We start from the raw sequence: 14,713 nt of genomic DNA on the forward strand, positions 1-14,713 counted from the left end.
AATAACCTCGAGAAAACAGACTTTATCCGAGACACAACAGAGGCTATCAAGAAAATTCGTGATCGAATGGGAACTGCCCAAAGTCGACAGAAAAGCTACGCCGATAAGAGAAGGCGGCCACTGGAATTTCAAGTCGGAGATTTTGTGTTCTTGAAGGTAGCACCTCTCAAGGGTGTGATGAGGTTCGGCAAGAAGGGAAAATTGAGCCCGAGGTACATTGGTCCTTTCGAGATTATAGAAAAAATCGGAAAGGTAGCCTACCGTCTAGCCCTGAACCCTGAGTTAGCATCAGTGCACAATGTGTTTCATGTCTCGATGCTCAAGAAATACCTACCCGACCCAATGCACGACTTAATCCAGGAGCCCATCGAAGTACACGAAGACTTAACGTATGAAGAGAAACCTATACAGATTCTCGATCACGAAGAGAAAGTTTTGAGGAACAAGGTGATTCCTTTAGTAAAAGTGTTATGGCGTAATCACAAGATGGAAGAAGCTACATGGGAACGGGAAGACGACATGAGAAAGCGATATCCCAATCTTTTCCTAGAAATATAATATGTACAAGTAAGAATTCTAAGTTTCTTTCTCGAATTTTTTTTTCAATTTTCGGGACGAAAATTCCAATAAGTAGGGGAAATTGTGAAATCCAGAAAATTAGAGGCAAAAAAAAAAAAAAAAAAAAAAAAAAGCAATATAGATATACGTTTAAAATTATACATATGAATATATATATATATATATATATATATATATATATATATACATAAAAGAAACATTATTTGTTTCTAGTGAAAACATCCTCTATAATAAATATATTATATATATATATATATATATATATATAATTCTTATGAAATATATTGGGTTTGCACGTGGGTTTTCCTTTCTACGTAAAATATATTCTAATATAGATACTATGTTATTTGCTCATTATAATAAATAATATATATATATATATATATATATATATCAGATAAAGTAGATACATAGTCATCTGGTATCAATTTTGTTGTTGGCGTGATATATGATACCGATGTTGTTTTGGTTTTGTTTTGTTGCCGATTTGGGCTTTTCCTTTTTAGCAAAATAATATATAATATAGGTGATTTTTTTTTCATCACGTTCAAACTCCTTATAAATAGATTAGGTTTAGGGTTAGAAAGGGTTTACGCTCCCACTCTCTCTCCCTCTTCTTCTCTCTACTGCTCTCTCTATCTCTATCCCTCCTTCTTTTCCAAAATAAAAATAAAAACCCTAATCACCAAATAGCCACCTTAATCTCTAGGTTTTGGGTTCAAGAAGTGTTAGTGAGTTTTTCCAATCTCTTTTAAGGTATTTTTCTTCGTGCTCAGTTCATACTATCCCTTTATATATATATATATATATATATATATTTTTTTTTTTTATGCTTTTATTTCGTTTTTCATAAGAAAAATTAGGTTTAATATTTTCCTGTTTAGAAATCAGATTTAAGCAGTGTCAAAATTGCACGTTTTAAAATAGCTACAAACGTTTTTTTAATCTAATTTTTTTACCGAATATAATTTCACCTGTTATTTAATTGTGGTTTAAATTTCAGAATTTTACGAGTTATCAATTTTATTTTATGAATTAATTACGATCAGTGCGCAGACTATTTTTTTTACCCTGATCTTTTTACAACAAAACGTCTTGTTTAAATATCTACAAAATTCTTTTTGAGCTAATTTTTATACACGGCCTAGTTCTATATGTTTATGATATCTACTCCAAATTTTAGAATTTTTGGATGCCCACAGAATATATTTGGGATAAAATCCAAACGGTGCGCAGAATCGTTCCAAAGCAGTTTTTGGTTTTTAAAAAGACTAAATATTGCTTTCTTATACTTTTGATTTTTATTAAATAATCTGAACATATTTTGTATATGCCTCTGAAGTATGAAGTGTTCCAAATATTTTTTCTCTCTCACAGTAATTTTTATAGATTTATTTTTCAAAAAAATATTTTATCGACCCCAAGGGTATTTTGGTAATTTTACACCTTCAGCCGAAATTTTGAAATTTCCAGAAACTAAGTCATGTATTAAATCCTTTTCTTACCTGATAAGTAATAGTCAACCTTTCCGTTTAGGTTCCGAGTCATTAAGAGCGTCTTTTTCCTTCGACGGTCTTCGATCGTAATTCCGATATCCAGGTGAGAATAATCTCACTGCAACACGGATTAGTTAAAAAAAAATATATAATACGTATTATGTGATATGAAGTATTTATGTATTGTGTGAATTTTTGTGTGTGCGTGTTTGTTCGGAATGTGCTTGTTATGATATGATATGACGGTATGTGAGTTTATGTTATTATCTTATGCTTGTGTGTTAGAATATCTATAACACGTCTTATGTTTCTAGCTATGTTATCATGTATGTTTTTATCTTATGTCGCTCATGCTTTTAACGTAATAAACACGATTAATAAGTTAAGTAAGCAAGAGGGTCGTACCGCCTCGAATTACGGAGGTACCTAGAGGAATTTCTCGAGCCGAACTACGGGCTCACATAGAGAGTTCCTCATATGTTTATGTATGTGACGGAGCGTACTATGGGAGGTCGCAGCCCCATGGTTCGTTACCAAAGTGTACACTGAAATCGGTACGGCTACTCTAGGGGACCCCCGAACTAAAATACGATAGACTTTTAATAGGGTATCTCATGTCACAGTTAATACGAATAACCAGTTCATGCATTTTTGTTTTATTGCTTATGTTTTGTGAGTTATAGTTATTCTCGCTGAGCGTTAGCTCACTCTATGTATTTACGTCCGTGTTGTAGGTAAACAACATATGAGCAAGTGAGGAGGGTGGATCAGCGGCGGCGATAGCGAGAGGGTTGGGTTATGGTTGCCGTTTTCGAAAATAAAAGACTTCCGCTTTGCTTTCAGTTTTTCAATAATCCAAACCCAAGGTTTTATTGTTCATGGTTTAAGTTATGTTTTTCAATTTCGTTAAATGTTACGACTTTATTTATGGTATTTATTTTACGATGGTATTTTGTTGGTTTTAAATTTCCATTATGCAACTTCGACTTTTTGGTTGTTTTCGTTCATCAAGTTTAAATGAAAATTTATTTTTAGGTTACGAGTTTTCAAACTTTATATTTTAAGTTATGTTTTAAAAAAAAATTTACCTCAAATTTTCTTAAGTTTTAAAAAGTACGATAAGTAAGACGGTCCGAAAAGTCGGGTCGTCACAGATAGTTCTGCTCAAAGTTCTGCTTCAGACAATCCTTGAAGATGTGTCCTGGCTGACCGCACTTGTAACACAATATAGTGCCCATCTTATATTCTCCTAAGTGTATAATTCCACATATGTTGCACTTCGGAGAAGACCTATTTTTCATCTTGACTTTGTAATTTGCATTACCACTATTTTCAAGATGGCTTCTCTTCTTCCCGTTTTCATTCTCAAGATATTGCGCCTTGTCGACTTGGTTGTTGAAGAGACGCTGGTCGGACTTCTTATTGTTGCATATTCTCCTACTTTGAGTCTTCTCTTCCTTCCGTGCCTTGATGTACCGGTCTCGCTCCTCCTTCACTTGAACCAAATGGTATTCAACAACACATTTCTCGTTCGAGACAGTCTGCAACAGTGGATGATGGATGACTTCCACTATCAATAGCTAGAGCCAATTCCGGTCGGAACATTCCCATCATCCTCCGAACTCTTTCTGACTCGGTCGGAACCATGTTGGGGCATAATCGTGCCAGCTGGTTGAACTTCCTCACTGCTTCAGTCACAGTCATCGTCCCTTGCTTCAGCTCCGCAAACTCCTTCTGTTGAGTGTTCATCGCTCACATGTTGAAATACTTATTGTTGAACTCCTCAACAAAGTCATCCCACGACATAGCGCGTGTGTCTCTTCTCATAGCTACTGTCTCCTACCAATAGCGCGCATCTTTCTTCATGAAAAATGAAGCACATATCACCTTCTCGGTCTTCGATATGTTCATGAAGTCGAAGATCGTCTTAATCTCTGACATCCACTCATCGGCCACCAAATGATCAGTCGATCCTTTAAAATTCGTGGCTCTCATCCTCCTGAACTTCTCGAAGAGATCATCCATCACAATGACTTGTCCCACACGAGGTACATCTAGCAGTGTAGTCAGTAGCGCTGCCAGGTCCAGTTGGGCTACTGGCTGAGGTACATGGGCGGGACCATGGGGATTTTGTGCTCCTCCTTGTTGTGAGGGAAACAGAGCGGCATGATGAGTATCTTGCATTGGGATATCAGTGGCAATTCTGCCTCTTCCTCTACCTCATCCACGAGCAGCTTGAACGTTTTCCATCTAAGAGAAAAAAAAATACCTAACATATAAACAAAAAAAGTACTAACTTACTTGAATAAGGGACAGCCGTGCAATCGAATAGCGAAGGGGGTCATAGATTCGTTGCTCTGATACCAACTGTGACGACCCGACTTTTCGGACCGTCTTACTTATCTTACTTTTTAAACTTTAGAAAATTCTTTAGAAAACTTGGAGGAATTTTTTTTTAAACACATCGAATCAAGGCAAACTAAAATTTTGAAGATCTTAAAAGAAACAAAAGCATTTAAGAAAAATATGAAGATTGCATATTGAACACTTCATAAGAAATACTTAAGCAAAATTGAAAATACGAATTTAAAACAAAACATAACAGCAAATATACTAAAACATAATCCATAATCTAAATCTCACCAAAATATAAAACTCTTTGAAACTTCGAAGTAAATGAAAATAAAAAAAACTTGAAAAATTATTTCTTAAATACTCGTAGCGGAAGACTTATTTCTTAATAACGAAAACAAAAATTTAAACTTTATTTCTTAATAACTTGTAGCGGAAGACTTAATTCGTGAATGGAAACCATGACCTAACCCTCTCGCTTTCGACGCCGCTAGTCCGCCCTGCTCAGTTCATTGCAAGTTGTTTACCTACAACACAAACATATATTTTTTTTTCGAAGAGATGAGCTTACGCTCAGCGAGAATAATATAAAGCTCACAAAAAAAGTAATGCAATGCATGAACCGGTTATTAGTATTTTAAACTAATTGATGACTTGATCTTTCTTTTCTTCCTCCTATCAACTTTTAGTTCGGGGTGCCCCTAGGGTAGTCATACATATTTCAGTGATCACTTAAGAGACGAATATATGGGGTTGCAAAGCCCACACTTCGCTCAATCTGGCTAATAAACTTATTAGGGCCTCGGCCCGAGAAATTTCCCCATTTGAGCCTCGGCCCGAGAAATTCTCCATAATACCTCTGTAGCTCGAGGCGGTATGACTCCTTGCTTATCTTTATCTTTTCACTTTTTTATTTTCGTTACATGCACGAATGACATGTGAAATAAAATATACATGATAACATGACTAGAAAAACAACATGATATAAGTATTCTAATTTATAACATATCATCACCTAACATATCATACTATCTCATATTATCACATAGCATAGCATACCCTATCATATCATAAACTCGGCATATCATAACATATCGTTCATAAATTATCATACCATACCATACCATATCATATCATATCATTACATAACATACTATACCATATCATATCATAAACTTCGCATAATAACATATCATTCATAATTCATCATATGATACTATACCACACATATGTCAACAATCACATAATAACAATAAAAAAATTATTATAAACTCATTCAGATCATATAATACTTAATATATTTTTGAACTAATCTGTGTTGCAGTGAGATTATTCTCACGTGGATATCGAAGGTTACGATCGTAGATCGTCGAAGGAAAAAGACGCTCAAAACGACTCAGAACCTAATTGGGAAAAAAAGCTACCGGGGATCAGCTAAGGAAAAAATTCAAGACATACTGTAGGTTCTGGAAATTGTCAGAAACGACTTTCAACGTGAAATTACGAAAATACCATTGGCTATTAGGGTTTCGGTGAAAAATAAAAACTCTGAGAAAACTTCTGTAAAAATTCCAGTACGTATAAACATAATCTGGATCACTTTTTGTAAAGGCATCACGGGCAAAATAAGTCTTTAACTATTTATTAAAAATAGAAGAAGTGCTAAAATCTAACTTTAAAATTTTTGTCAAAGACTGTCTGCGCACCGTTTTGAAAATAATCAGAAAATATTCTGTATTTGATAAAAATATTTTTCGATTAAAGGGTTAGATAGAAGACATTTAAACCTAACTTTTCCAAAAAGAATCAACGCAAAACAAATTTTGTTGAATCCAGAGTAAGCGTTTAAAGTATGAAAATCGAGAATAGATTTCAGGTCTGTGCACTGATTTGAAAATAATCATAAAATATTCTGTATATCATAAAAATATTTTTCGATTAATGATTTAGATAGAAGAAGCATAAATCAACTTTTCCAAAAAGAATCAATGCAAAAACATTCGTTTTCACACCAGGGGAAGCGTTTTAAGAAACGTTTTCAAGATATCCGAACCAGAGAGAAAGAAAGCATACCTTAGGGTTACGAATTTTCAAACCAAAAAGAGGGATGGGGGAGGGAGAGCATAGAAGAAGCGTTAAAAGATGAGGAGGATATGTTTAAATATAGCTTAATTAAACCCTAAAAGCCCAAACCCCAAAAGCCCAAACACTAATCCTACTTCTAATATTAATATATTACTTATTAATTATTATTATTATTATATATATATATATATTTATATACACGTACAAACCTAATATATATATATATATATAATCCTACTACGTTAAACTGATAATATATATATATATATATATATAATATTACATTATTTAGATTAGTAAATATAACTAATACATATATTACGTACTGTACTATACTATGTATACATATATATATATATATATATATATTAATTATACGTATAACATTATCTTTACTTCATAATCATAATATATATATATATAATATATGTTAAGTATGTATATTTATACCCACATAAATTATTTATAATATATAACTTATATATATTATATCCATATTTTATAATCTAAAGAGTATATTAAATTCAAAAACACTCTAAAGAACACATAAAAAAAAAAAAAAAAACTTCAAAAACTACCACATAAATAAATCATTCACTACTACTTTATAAAAAAAAAAAACTAACGTAACTTGAACACAAAAATTTTAGTTTTTTAATTAAGCTAAAAAAAATTGGGCTTTCACAATCTCCCCTACTTATTAGAATTTTCGTCCCGAAAATTAACAAAAACGTCCAGAAGAACTGTAAGACTATTACTCGGACACAGCAAGTCCCTCAAGAAAGAGCTCGGGATATTGTGTTCTCTTTTCTTATTCTCATTCTCAAGATAGCATTGAAAACTTTCATCTATAAGACGATGAAATCGATCCTTAGCTTCTGACCACTAATTATTATCGGTACTTTTTTTTAAGCAGTACTATGATAATAATAAAGCATTACCGGACGGTAAGACCGTGCATAAAACTCTTCTAGTTTTCTCTAGACTATAGCCTATTTTTTTTCAACTAAAAAAAAAAGAGCAGAGTCAAACAACACAAAGGCGTCATAACGGACCTGCTACTACATACGAGGTTCCGGTTAGGGCATCGACATTGGTGTAGGCGTAGATGCGATCTTGAGGTGGCTGTGGTGTCTGAGTTGCTGGTGGTGCTTCTAGTCGGCCCTGGAAAATCGGTGACCCTTCAATTTCTTCTTGAATGAAGGTGATTCACCCATTCTGATAGTTCTGCTCAAAGTTCTGCTTCAGACAATCCTTGAAGATGTGTCCTGGCTGACCGCACTTGTAACACAATATAGTGCCCATCTTATATTATCCTAAGTGTATCATTCCACATATGTTGCACTTCGGAGAAGACCTATTTTTCATCTTGACTTTGTAATTTGCATTACCACTATTTTCAGGATGGCTCCTGTTCTTCCCGTTTTCATTCTCAAGATATTGCGCCTTGTCGACTTGGTTGTTGAAGAGACGCTGGTCGGACTTCTTATTGTTGCATATTCTCCTACTTTGAGTCTTCTCTTCCTTCCGTGCCTTGATGTACCGGTCTCGCTCCTCCTTCACTTGAACCAAATGGTATTCAGCACGCATTTCTCGTTCGAGACAGTCTGCAACAGTGGATGATGGATGACTTCCACTATCAATAGCTAGAGCCAATTCCGGTCGGAACATTCCCATCATCCTCCGAACTCTTTCTGACTCGGTCGGAACCATGTTGGGGCATAATCGTGCCAGCTGGTTGAACTTCCTCACTGCTTCAGTCACAGTCATCGTCCCATGCTTCAGCTCCACAAACTCCTTCTGTTGAATGTTCATCGCTCACATGTTGAAATACTTATTGTTGAACTCCTCAACAAAGTCATCCCACGACATAGCGCGTGTGTCTCTTCTCATAGCTACTGTCTCCTACCAATAGCGCGCATCTTTCTTCATGAAAAATGAAGCGCATATCACCTTCTCGGTCTTCGATATGTTCATGAAGTCGAAGATCGTCTTAATCTCTGACATCCACTCATCGGCCACCAAATGATCAGTCGATCCTTTAAAATTCGTGGCTCTCATCCTCCTGAACTTCTCGAAGAGATCATCCATCACAATGACTTGTCCCACACGAGGTACATCTAGTAGTGTAGTCAGTAACGCTGCCAGGTCCAGTTGGGCTACTGGCTGAGGTACATGGGCGGGACCATGGGGATTTTGTGCTCCTCCTTGTTGTGAGGGAAACAGAGCGGCATGATGAGTATCTTGCATTGGGATATCAGTGGCAATTCTGCCTCTTCCTTTACCTCATCCACGAGCAGCTTGAACGTTTTCCATCTAAGAGAAAAAAAAATACCTAACATATAAACAAAAAAAGTACTAACTTACTTGAATAAGGGACAGCCGTGCAATCGAATAGCGAAGGGGGTCATAGATTCGTTGCTCTGATACCAAATGTGACGACCCGACTTTTCGGACCGTCTTACTTATCTTACTTTTTAAACTTTAGAAAATTCTTTAGAAAACTTGGAGGAATTGTTTTTTTAAACACATCGAATCAAGGCAAACTAAAATTTTGAAGATCTTAAAAGAAACAAAAGCATTTAAGAAAAATATGAAGATTGCATATTGAACACTTCATAAGAAATACTTAAGCAAAATTGAAAATACGAATTTAAAACAAAACATAACAGCAAATATACTAAAACATAATCCATAATCTAAATCTCACCAAAATATAAAACTCGTTGAAACTTCGAAGTAAATGAAAATAAAAAAAACTTGAAAAATTATTTCTTAAATACTCGTAGCGGAAGACTTATTTCTTAATAACGAAAACAAAAATTTAAACTTTATTTCTTAATAACTTGTAGCGGAAGACTTAATTCGTGAATGGAAACCATGACCCAACCCTCTCGTTTTCGACGCCGCTAGTCCGCCCTGCTCAGTTCATTGCAAGTTGTTTACCTACAACACAAACGTATATTTTTTTTCGAAGAGATGAGCTTACGCTCAGCGAGAATAATATAAAGCTCACAAAAAAAGTAATGCAATGCATGAACCGGTTATTAGTATTTTAAACTAATTGATGACTTGATCTTTCTTTTCTTGCTCCTATCAACTTTTAGTTCGGGGTGCCCCTAGGGTAGTCATACCTATTTCAGTGATCACTTAAGAGACGAATATATGGGGTTGCAAAGCCCACACTTCGCTCAATCTGGCTAATAAACTTATTAGGGCCTCGACCCGAGAAATTTCCCCATTTGAGCCTCGGCCCGAGAAATTCTCCATAATACCTCCGTAGCTCGAGGCGGTATGACTCCTTGCTTATCTTTATCTTTTCACTTTTTTATTTTCGTTACATGCACGAATGACATGTGAAATAAAATATACATGATAACATGACTAGAAAAACAACATGATATAAGTATTCTAATTTATAACATATCATCACCTAACATATCATACTATCTCATATTATCACATAGCATAGCATACCCTATCATATCATAAACTCGGCATATCATAACATATCGTTCATAAATTATCATACCATACCATATCATATCATATCATTACATAACATACTATACCATATCATATCATAAACTTCGCATAATAACCTATCATTCATAATTCATCATATGATACCATACCACACATATGTCAACAATCACATAATAACAATAAAAAAATTATTATAAACTCATTCAGATCATATAATACTTAATATATTTTTGAACTAATCTGTGTTGCAGTGAGATTATTCTCACCTGGATATCGAAGGTTACGATCGTAGATCGTCGAAGGAAAAAGACGCTCAAAACGACTCAGAACCTAATTGGGATAAAAAGCTACCGGGGATCAGCTAAGGAAAAAATTCAAGACATACTGTAGGTTCTGGAAATTGTCAGAAACAACTTTCAACGTGAAATTACGAAAATACCCTTGGCTATTAGGGTTTCGGTGAAAAATTAAAACTCTGAGAAAACTTCTATAAAAATTCCAATACGTATAAAACATAATTTGAATCACTTTTTGTAAAGGCATCACAGGAAAAATAAGTTTTTAACTATTTATTAAAAATAGAAGAGGTGCTAAAATCTAACTTTAAAATGTTTGTCAAAGACTGTCTGGGCACCGTTTTGAAAATAATCAGAAAATATTCTGTATTTGATACAAATATTTTTCGATTAAAGGGTTAGATAGAAGACATTTAACCCTAACTTTTCCAAAAAGAATTAACGCAAAACAAATTTTATTGAATCCAGAGTACGCGTTTAAAGTATGAAAATCGAGAATAGATTTCAGGTCTGTGCACTGATTTGAAAATAATCATAAAATATTCTGTATATCATAAAAATATTTTTCGATTAATGATTTAGATAGAAGAAGCATAATTCTAACTTTTCCAAAAAAAATCAACGCAAAAACATTCGTTTTGACACCAGGGCAAGCGTTTTAAGAAACGTTTTCAAGAAATCCAAACCAGAGAGAAAGAAATCATACATTAGGGTTACGAATTTTCAAACCAAAAGAGGAATGGCGGAGAGAGAGCATAGAAGAAGCGTTAAAAGATGAAGATAATATGTTTAAAGATAGCTTAATTAAACCCTAAAAGCCCAAACTCCAAAAGCCCAAACACTAATCCTACTTCTAATATTAATATATTAATTATTATTATTATATATATATATATATATTTATATACACGTACAAACCTAATATATATATATATATATATAATCCTACTACGTTAAACTCATAATATATATATATAAATATAAATATAATATATTACATTATTTAGATTAGTAAATATAACTAATACATATATTACGTACTATACTATACTATGTATACATATATATATATATATATATATATATATTAATTATACGTATAACATTATCTTTGCTTCATACTCATAATATATATATATATATATAATATATGTTAAGTATGTATATTTATACCCACATAAATTATTTATAATATATAACTTATATATATTATATCCATATTTTATAATCTAAAGAGTATATTAAATTCAAAAACACTCTAAAGAACACATAAAAAAATACAACTTCAAAAACTACCACATAAATAAATCATTCACTACTACTTTATAAAAAAAAAAAACTAACGTAACTTGAACACAAAAATTTTAGTTTTTTAATTAAACTAAAAAAAATTGGGATTTCACAATCTCCCCTACTTATTAGAATTTTCGTCCCGAAAATTAACAAAAACGTCCAGAAGAACTGTAAGACTATTACTCGGACACAGCAAGTCCCTCAAGAAAGAGCTCGGGATATTGTGTTCTCTTTTCTTATTCTCATTCTCAAGATAGCATTGAAAACTTTCATCTATAAGACGATGAAATCGATCCTTAGCTTCTGACCACTAATTATTATCGGTACTTTTTTTTAAGCAGTACTATGATAATAATAAAGCATTACCGGACGGTAAGACCGTGCATAAAACTCTTCTAGTTTTCTCTAGACTATAGCCTATTTTTTTTTCAACTAAAAAAAAAAGAGCAGAGTCAAACAACACAAAGGCGTCATAACGGACCTGCTACTACATACGAGGTTCCGGTTAGGGCATCGACATTGGTGTAGGCGTAGATGCGATCTTGAGGTGGCTGTGGTGTCTGAGTTGCTGGTGGTGCTTCTACTCGGCCCTGGAAATTCGGTGACCCTACAATTTCTTCTTGAATGAAGTTGATTCACCCATTCTGATAGTTCTGCTCAAAGTTCTGCTTCAGACAATCCTTGAAGATGTGTCCTGGCTGACCGCACTTGTAACACAATATAGTGCCCATCTTATATTCTCCTAAGTGTATCATTCCACATATGTTGCACTTCGGAGAAGACCTATTTTTCATCTTGACTTTGTAATTTGCATTACCACTATTTTCAGGATGGCTCCTCTTCTTCCCGTTTTCATTCTCAAGATATTGCGCCTTGTCGACTTGGTTGTTGAAGAGACGCTGGTCGGACTTCTTATTGTTGCATATTCTCCTACTTTGAGTCTTCTCTTCCTTCCGTGCCTTGATGTACCGGTCTCGCTCCTCCTTTACTTGAACCAACTGGTATTCAGCACGCATTGCACGTTCGAGACAGTCTGCAACAGTGGATGATGGATGACTTCCACTATCAATAGCTAGAGCCAATTCCGGTCGGAACATTCCCATCATCCTCCGAACTCTTTCTGACTCGGTCGGAACCATGTTGGGGCATAATCGTGCCAGCTGGTTGAACTTCCTCACTGCTTCAGTCACAGTCATCGTCCCTTGCTTCAGCTCCGCAAACTCCTTCTGTTGAGTGTTCATCGCTCACATGTTGAAATACTTATTGTTGAACTCCTCAACAAAGTCATCCCACGACATAGCGCGTGTGTCTCTTCTCATAGCTACTGTCTCCTACCAATAGCGCGCATCTTTCTTCATGAAAAATGAAGCGCATATCACCTTCTCGGTCTTCGATATGTTCATGAAGTCGAAGATCGTCTTAATCTCTGACATCCACTCATCGGCCACCAAATGATCAGTCGATCCTTTAAAATTCGTGGCTCTCATCCTCCTGAACTTCTCGAAGAGATCATCCATCACAATGACTTGTCCCACACGAGGTACATCTAGCAGTGTAGTCAGTAGCGCTGCCAGGTCCAGTTGGGCTACTGGCTGAGGTACATGGGCGGGACCATGGGGATTTTGTGCTCCTCCTTGTTGTGAGGGAAACAGAGCGGCATGATGAGTATCTTGCATTGGGATATCAGTGGCAATTCTGCCTCTTCCTCTACCTCATCCACGAGCAGCTTGAACGTTTTCCATCTAAGAGAAAAAAATACCTAACATATAAACAAAAAAAAAGTACTAACTTACTTGAATAAGGGACAACCGTGCAATCGAATAGCGAAGGGGGTCATAGGTTCGTTGCTCTGATACCAACTGTGACGACCCGACTTTTCGGACCGTCTTACTTATCTTACTTTTTAAACTTTAGAAAATTCTTTAGAAAACTTGGAGGAATTTTTTTTTAAACACATCGAATCAAGGCAAACTAAAATTTTGAAGATCTTAAAAGAAACAAAAGCATTTAAGAAAAATATGAAGATTGCATATTGAACAGTTCATAAGAAATACTTAAGCAAAATTGAAAATACGAATTTAAAACAAAACATAATAGCAAATATACTAAAACATAATCCATAATCTAAATCTCACCAAAATATAAAACTCTTTTAAATTTCGAAGTAAATGAAAATTAAAAAAACTTGAAAAATTATTTCTTAAATACTCGTAGCGGAAGACTTATTTCTTAATAACGAAAACAAAAATTTAAACTTTATTTCTTAATAACTTGTAACGGAAGACTTAATTCGTGAATGGAAACCATGACCCAACCCTCTCGCTTTCGACGCCGCTAGTCCGCCCTGCTCAGTTCATTGCAAGTTGTTTACCTACAACACAAACGTATATTTTTTTTTCGAAGAGATGAGCTTACGCTCAGCGAGAATAATATAAAGCTCACAAAAAAAGTAATGCAATGCATGAACCGGTTATTAGTATTTTAAACTAATTGATGACTTGATCTTTCTTTTCTCGCTCCTATCAACTTTTAGTTCGGGGTGCCCCTAGGGTAGTCATACCTATTTCAGTGATCACTTAAGAGACGAATATATGGGGTTGCAAAGCCCACACTTCGCTCAATCTAGCTAATAAACTTATTATTAGGGCCTCGGCCCGAGAAATTTCCCCATTTGAGCCTCGGCCCGAGAAATTCTCCATAATACCTCCGTAGCTCGAGGCGGTATGACTCCTTGCTTATCTTTATCTTTTCACTTTTTTATTTTTCGTTACATGCACGAATGACGTGTGACATAAAATATACATGATAACATGACTAGAAAAAGAACATGATATAAGTATTCTAATTTATAACATATCATCACCTAACATATCATACTATCTCATATTATCACATAGCATAGCATACCCTATCATATCATAAACTCGGCATATCATAACATATCGTTCATAAATTATCATACCATACCATATCATATTATATCATTACATAACATACTATACCATATCATATCATAAACTTCGCATAATAACCTATCATTCATAATTCATCATATGATACCATACCACACATATGTCAACAATCACATAATAACAATAACAAAAATTATTATAAACTCATTCAGAT

The 14,713-nt window shown here is 34.5% G+C and overlaps 1 long non-coding RNA gene across 1 annotated transcript; it reads left to right on the forward strand.

The window, feature by feature from the left end:
• The first annotated feature begins 1,226 nt into the window (after positions 1-1,226).
• Positions 1,227-3,015, forward strand: LOC149388665 (uncharacterized). Its single transcript, XR_016300608.1, has 3 exons — positions 1,227-1,335; positions 2,116-2,178; positions 2,810-3,015. It is a non-coding gene; the product is annotated as an uncharacterized LOC149388665 (long non-coding RNA).
• Positions 3,016-14,713: the final 11,698 nt, after the last annotated feature.

The sequence above is a fragment of the Urtica dioica genome, chromosome 8, assembly GCF_054948205.1.
Source record: "Urtica dioica subsp. dioica isolate 48M chromosome 8, U.dioica_male_clone48M_v1_H2, whole genome shotgun sequence".
In the NCBI taxonomy this organism is placed as follows: Eukaryota; Viridiplantae; Streptophyta; class Magnoliopsida; order Rosales; family Urticaceae; genus Urtica; species Urtica dioica.